Below are 5,552 nucleotides of genomic sequence, written 5' to 3'. Positions count from 1 at the left end.
ACCCAGAACTTGAATATAATGTGTGTGTTTTTAAACACAAATCCGAGTTCAAGAAATTGATTATATTAAGTGTCCTTGCAACTCAAACACTGCCTAACCTATGAATAAAGTTACTTTGTGCAGTTATCTTAGGTGAATGGTATTCAAAGGAACGTTGGAAACAGCACATGTCCTTGATGACCAAAACAGTTCCTACCATCATCAAGGAAACCTCCAGTAACTAGGTCGAGAGTCCCTTACCATACAATCCCTACTGCACTCAGTTCTGAAACCGTTCTTGTACTGACAACTGCTTTTCAATATTGATTTTTTTTTAAATTACCATTACTAACAATTTCCTGTTATGTTAGGGAAGTCATGAGATCACACTATTCCTGATTTCAGTAGTTTAAAATGTGCTGTCTATCTGAGGACTATGACAGTACAGACCAGTGCAACATCGCCCAAACCACTGCAGTAAACACCTGTGAAATGTGTCAGGGACCGTGGAAGAGATAAGAAGCAGAAAACACAGCATTTGATTCAGGGGGGTAGCACATTGTCATGAATATGGCCTATGCTCAATAAATGTTTGTGGAGTGATTGAAAGAGTAAGTGATAACATAATTTAGAATGTGTAACTAATGCTAAATGGGGAGTACTGGCACTCACTGTGGCCTGGGACTATCTCATTGTGAGGAGGAGAAGGGATTTAACCAAACGGAAGGATTGGATGATACAAGCAGAGGAAAGTGTGCATCTCAGACAGGGAAAGGCACAAGCCAAGGCAAAGAGGTGAGCATATGTGTTGAGTTTGGTGGACACCAGTTAGCTGGAGCTGCAGGTTGGTGTTGAGGAGAGCTGAGAGGTAACTGAGTCAGAGCAAGGTTACTCTTAGGATCCCAGGCTAGGAGTATAGGTGGAGAACAGATGGAAGCAGTGTGGACTGCAGGGTGTGTGGGTCTACAAAAATATTCATTCAGAGCCCATGAGTTCTCTACAAGCACTTAAAAATTTTGGTCTTTCACTTGATAATATTTTTAAAAGTTTAAATTGTGGTAAATATACATAAAACTTACCATATTAATTAACCATTTTTAAAAAATATTGTTGAAAGTATTACATAGGTCCTTCTTTTCCCATTAACCTCTTCCAGCCCGCTCCTATCCCCTACTCCACCCCCCAGGCCCTCACCACCCCAATGTCTGTGTCTATAGGTTATGGTTATATGTATACAAGTACATTGGTTGATCTCTTTCCACCCATCCTCACCTGCCTTCCCTCTGAGGTTCAACAATCTGTTTATGCTTCTATGTCTCTGGGTCTGTTTTTGTTCATCAGTTTATTTGGTTCATTAGGTTCCACATATGAGTGAAATCATGTGATACTTACCTTTCTCTGACTGACTTATTTTGCTTAGCATAATACTCTCCAGATCCATCCATGCTGTTGCAAATGGCAAGAGTTCTTTTTATTGCTGCATAGTATTCCATTATGTAAATGTATCACAGCATCTTGACCATTTTTAAAGTGTACAATTCAATAATGTTAAGTACCTTCACATTGTACATTACCACATCTACCCACACAACACTTTTCATCTTGTAAGACTATAACTCTATATCCATTAACACTAACTCCTCACCCCCAACCCCACCCCAGCCCTTGGTAACTACCAATCTATTTTCTGTCTCTATGAATTTGACTGATCTAAGTAACTCACATAAGTGGAATCATAGTATTGTCCTTTTGTCCTGATGTCACTTAGAATAATATTCTCAAGGCTTATACATGTGCCAAGAATTTCCTTCCTTTTTAAGCCTGAATAATATTCCATGTGTATGTATACACCACAATTTGTTTATCCACTCACCTGCTGATGGGCACTTGGATTGCTTCTTACCTTTTTTTCTATTGTGAATAATGCTGCTATGAATATTTAAAATTTTAATCTAAGAAAGCTCAGACTTATCTAGATGTCCATTTATAGTTGTGTATTCCCCTATGATGTCTTGGATTCATTGCCCATATCTGCGTCTATATTTATGGAACCAAGTTCCTTAGTCATAAGCTGAGGAGAAAAGAGTAGAGGAGGAATTAATATATACATGATGCATCTATGTTAAAGTGAAGGCCAAATTTCCTGGTGACTGACTATATTAACCAAGGTTTTGTAGCAGTTCTAAGAGAAGAGTAGAAAATTGGCCATCAGGGCCCATAACACTGCAGGCACACAGAATTCCAGAAGGTCGTCAGTGCCATGGCAACAGGATCAGCAGAACAGTCAACAGAACAGCACCTGGCACTAAATGGTAACGTGAATTTTATTGGTTTTATGCTTTTGTTTGTATTTGATTTGTAGTTTGTTTTGGTTTTAGAGTCAGATAGGGCTCTGAGGATAATAAGTTAATGTCCAGTTTTATGTTTACACATATTTTAAGTGAGACCATATATATATATATATATATATATATATATATATATATATATATATACACACACACACACACACAGTTTAAGGCGATAATGGTGGGGGGAATCCCCGAGAACTTTCTCGCAGGATGAGGATATTGGCAAGTAGCAAGCAGAGACAAGTGGAGATGCTATCGTGACAATTCAGATTTGAGGGATGAGGGTCTGTGACAGGGAGGTGATCTGGAATAATGAGAACATGAAGAGTAAGGAATGCCAATTTGGTTAGGCACGGGAGGGACGAAGGGAGGACACAGAGATGACCTCTGAGTTTGGATTCATGAGACTGTCAGAAATAGGAAAGTCCTAATTTGAGGAAAAAGGTTGTCTGGGTTTTAGTTCTGTTGAATTTGATGTGTTTGCCAGAAATTCAAATAAAGACACAGTGAGCAGTAAAGCTATAGGCTCTCCCTCTCCTAAGCTATGGATCTAGTGAAAAATTGAGTAAGTCTTTCTCAATGTTCATTGTTGTTTCTCTTGCAGAAGTGGGGTGAAGCTTGCCACTTTTCCTTTTTAATTAGCTCTTAACCTAGGGGTTTTCTTCAGTTGACTACCCTAGGCAGGACGCATCACCCAAAAGCCAAAAAAAAGCATGGATAAATTACACTCTTTAAAAAAAAAATTCGGGCCCAGCCAGTATGGCTCAGTGGTTGAGCATTGACCCAGGAACCAAGAGGTCACAGGTTGGATTCCTGGTCAGGGCACACGCCCCCTGGGGTTGCAGGCTCGATCCCCACAAAGTGGGGAGGTGCAGGAGGCAGCCAATGGATGCTCCCCTCATCAATGTTTCAAGGGGAGGAGATACACAGGACATGAATACCAAGAGGCAGGGACCATTGAGGCTCATCTTAGAACTGCCAACCACACAGTACTGCCTGGGAACAGCAAAAATAAATGCTCTCTGGGAGGACTTGTTTTCACTAGGGGCCAAGAGCAGTTGTAAGTCACTGCCCATTGCAGACGCCCTCTGACTTCAGAGCTATGAAAATGCATGATATGATAGACATAAAACTCAACATAGTAATGGACTGGCAGAGGGGGTGGGACTGAGAAGTGGAGACACCAGGGAGAGTTTTGTGGAGAAAAACATTAGTGCAGAGTCTGGGTGAAAGGGGTGAGGGTGGAAAGAGCCCGCCAGGCAGAGTCCTGAAAGTCACAGCGCAGATGGGGTGGCTGCTGTGCTGGGAGCAGGCGCGGAAGCAACTCAAGATGCGGGGCTGGAGAGGCAGGCAGGCCAGACCTTGAGTGAGCCTTGCTTAGGGGTGAGTGTGGGGAGTCATCGAAGAATAGTGTCTGCAATTTTTGAGTCACGCCTGTAAATGGAGAAAAGCACGCCCTCCTTTTATCTTCCCGTCTTCCTACAGGTAAGAATATGGGAGTGGCTAAAGCAGATGAGGGCAGCATCTCAGAAATGGTATATATAGTTTGGGAGCCCAACACATCAGGCTTCCATATTGGTCTTGAACCACTAGTGAGAGAGAAATAAATTTTTGAGTTTATTAGTATTTTTAAAAAATCCTCACCCAAGGACATGCTTAGAGAGAGGAAGGGAGAGAGAAAGAAACATTGATGTGAGGAACATCAGTTGCCTTCCGTATGTGCCCAGACTGGGAATCAACTGGCAACCTTTGGGTGCATAGGGCAATGATCAACCCACTGAGCCACTCTCACCGGGCAGGCCAATTTAATTCTTGACCAATTACTACACAGAATGCCTTTTCCATTTACATTTTAATATAATTGTTTCCATTGGGATAGTTCTTTTTATATAAATATTGCCCCCCAAAATTTTTGTCCGCATAAAATTTTAGTGATTATAGCTTCTGCCTTTGTAGGTTTTCTGTTGTTTTATCCCCCCCCCCCACCCCCAGGTTCTAATTATCCGTACCTACATCTTACTGTGTCATGCTCTACCATTAATATTCTTTACGAGTTAGATAAAAGCTGCACAGCTAATGCACAAGAAAACCGTGCCACGGGCATTGCCATTGCAATTCTTCTCTATGTGACACGTGTGTTTAGCTGTCCATGCCTCTGGTGAGGTAAAGTGTAAAAGATGAACTCAAAATGTCATTTTGTTTTGGGGCTAAAACATTTTGAAAGCAGTTTGTTTATATAACTGTTGTGTTTTGGAAACTGGAACGCGGTAGCTCCAGGTAAGTAAAGGAGAAAAAATGTTCTCCACCAGCTAGTTTCTCTCACCGATGCGCACAGGCCCGGCAAAGGGAAGGGCCCCACCGGGGGTGGAACAGTCAGGCTCCCGCCCGCCCAGCTGTCACACCCGCTTCCCACACTAAACATCCACAGGCCCGTTAGCAGCACCTCACTCACCGCGGGTACAAAGTTTTTGCTAGAAGGTGAAGATTCCTTAAGGAACCATTATTCACCTAATTACTGTAAAACTGCGGCAAGCTGGAACACGCGCCGGCATCAGGGAGGATGACATGCGAAACGTGCGAACCGTCCTGAGTGGCTGGGAACCCGGGGGCTCGCGCTCCGGGCGCAGGTGGGCGAGGCCGCGGGCGGGACCCGGTGCGCCCATCGCAGCGACTTGCAGACAGAATGGACGCGGGCGCGCTCCGGGCTGGGCAGCCGGCCGTGGAGCCAACGGCGCGATTCGTGCTCGGGTGGGTCCTCGCTGGGGCCGATCGATGGCGCGGCCACCGCCGACAGCCGCTCTCGGTCTGCGGCCCAGCACGGCCTCGGCGGCCCGCTCCCGGCACCGAAACCGACCATCGCCGTCCTCCCCGGCCCGCGGGCCGCCCCAAGGAGCCCGGTCTCGGCACATCTCCCCGCCCCACCTGCGCTTCCTCACACCGCACTCCCCGGACCCCACGTTCCCCTTCTCCCGCCCTCCCCCGCTCCCGACTCTCGGGCGGACCTCTCGGGGCTCCACGCTCCCCCGAGCCCGCCGGGCCCGCCGCCCCAGGCCCCCGCCCGCCGGGCCGGCCGAGCTCCGAGCTCCGAGCTCCGAGCGCCGGGCGCGCTGCGCGGGGCGGCGCAGGGGCGGGGCTCCCGCACCTTCTGGGCCGGAAGCGCCGGCGCCGCAGCCCCGGGCCCGCAGCCCCCGCCGGTCCCCGCCGAGGGCGCGCCGCGCAGAC

The sequence above is a fragment of the Myotis nattereri genome (assembly GCF_964212035.1).
Source record: "Myotis nattereri genome assembly, chromosome: 10".
Taxonomy (NCBI): domain Eukaryota; kingdom Metazoa; phylum Chordata; class Mammalia; order Chiroptera; family Vespertilionidae; genus Myotis; species Myotis nattereri.
The sequence above is the reverse complement of the archived record's forward strand: the minus strand, read 5'-3'. Positions refer to the sequence as shown.